The following is a 2,450-nucleotide window of genomic DNA, read 5'->3' as shown; positions in this document are numbered from 1 at the left end:
TATGACTGATTATACCTTGCAGCAACTCAGAAGAAAAAAAATCGTTTACAAGATATATGTCTTTTACCTGCTTCCTCTCATCACTTCTGTTCTACCTTTTTCAACTTTTGTCTACTCTGCCTTTCTTGGCTCTTTTTTGTAAAAGAGTTGTCTTCAGGCCATAGTAACTAGAGTGCTTATGCTTGGCTTGGTGTGAAGGGTGTTGGAAACATTTAATTACAAAAGAGGAAAAAGTACACAGGAAAGAAAAGATGAATATAAAAAGACGCTCTCCACAAGTTTTAATATATGTGAAAAAAATCTTTTTATTTTGAAACCCATAGTTTCCTTTACTTGTTTCTTATTTATGTGACCATATAACAGGAGTACCCCGAGGACCTAATTCAATAGGAAAATACAAAAGTATATAATAAGAATAACAATAATAACAATATATGTATACATATGTATATTTTTTCTTTTTACAAAGTATACAAAAATACACATTATGGTTGTTTTATTAGAACCCTTTTCTTGGAAGTGACAAATCCAAGTCAAACTAGATTAGTAAAGGGGGTTATATACTGGTACCTGTAACCAAACCACAAGAAAACCAGTAGTGGGTGTGGGGGACTGTTAGCTTGCACAAGAGAAAATCCATAGTCTCCAGACGTTTCTGACTCTGGACTTTTGCTAAACAACTGGAAGATCTAGTAACCCAGTCACAGCCTTTCCATCAGAGAGAGGCTGAGAGATACTTTCTATTGTTTATGTTCAAAAATCCTAGGAGAGTGTTCAGACTGGACCTAACCTAAGCTGGGCCATTCATTTCTATTTCATAATTTATCAAATGAATTTTTTGAGAATTAATCACAGTTCAAATGAACAGCACTATGTTCACCTGACTTTTAAAATTTTCTCTTGAAGTCTAATGATTATATCAAGAATTTTCATCTTTAATCCATGCTTACACAGACTATTTACATTGAGGAAAATGAAACATTTCAGAAATTTAACTCTCTACTTAAATCATTATTTCTGTATCTCCTAGTTGTAGCTATGGACTACCTCTTGTATTGCTTTAATTTTCACACTTTTTTAAAAAAAGATCACAATATATACAGAGAACCACACTAAATTCAGCCAATATAGTAATTATAAATTTGTTTTTATATAATTTTTTTAACTTTCTTGAAATCAAATCAGAGCAATTAACTGTATAATGTAGTTTTCAGGATTTCAGAAGGAACTAAGAGCAAACAATACTCAAAATCTTTATGAAAATCCAATCAGAAACCTATTGACTAAAACCAACAAAACTCACTTAGCACAAGGGGTTGTTTGCATGTTAACAGCACTCAGCTGTGATTCTGTTCATCTTAGTTATTACCATGGCAAATTAGAAGGTTTGTTTAAATAAATATAAAGGGTACCTTCTCTTTATTTGACATTTGAATGCTAGTTTCTGTTAGCCAATTCTAAATATGAGATCAGTAACAAATGTGAGGGACTTACGAAAATGCTAGGTGAGAAGGCAGGATGAGCAAATGGGAAGAGCTGAAGGGAAATGTTTTTTTAACTATTGTGAGGGGCAGGCTGAGAAGGTGGAATTGGGGGAGGGGGGAGTTCCTGACTCTAGACCTGGAACCATAGCTGTGGATTTTGATTATGATAACCATACAGTCTCAAGAACTGATTTAAATTTCTTACCCCAGCAGTAAGCAAATTTCAAAACAATGCTCACTGACTAGCTGTTAAGCAAATTTTTTAACCTATTTTATTTTGTCCCACCAAGAGCATTCCGTGTTTGCCCTGGAGACATGTTACAGACGACCTACCTAAACTAACGTCTTGGTTGAAGACTGAAGGATCATTTAAGGAAAATAGGGAGAAACCTGAAATATTAAGGAAACTACTTCCGCAGTCTCCTTGAAGGGAGGAAACAGACTGGCAAAGGGTGTTTATTTAAATTACTAAATTACCTTTATAGCGACTTGAGGCCTGAGAGGTACTTATTTGCAAAGCTGTAACAGAATGTCTTTAGTAGGAAATTTTAAATAAGGGCAAAACCACTTCAGGACCTTGGCTGGAATTTTGAACTACGAACGGTAAGCAATCAGCAGGAAAATAATATAGCATTATTTCATTGATACAGACTGTGCTATAAATAAACTGAAAAAAAGGAAGGAAGCAGTAGATTCCATTGCTTTTGGTACTAAATTTCCCTGGCAAGGAAGAAAATAAAACAAGAAAAACATAATAATTGGCTTCAAAAGCAGAGCAATAAAGATATTTTGAAATATCTTTAAAAAACTAATCGTTAACACTAAAGATCTATCAGAACTGGAAAAGGGTGAAATAAGAAGAAAAAACACAAAGCACATTTTTCTTTCTTGAGCTTTTTTTAGTCTCTCAGTCCTATGGAATTAGAACAGAAAGCTGAAATGATTTATGAAATGAAAAATTCCTGC

The sequence above is a fragment of the Balaenoptera physalus genome (assembly GCF_965194825.1).
Source record: "Balaenoptera physalus genome assembly, chromosome: 14".
In the NCBI taxonomy this organism is placed as follows: domain Eukaryota; kingdom Metazoa; phylum Chordata; class Mammalia; order Artiodactyla; family Balaenopteridae; genus Balaenoptera; species Balaenoptera physalus.
Note: the sequence above shows the minus strand (reverse complement) of the source record.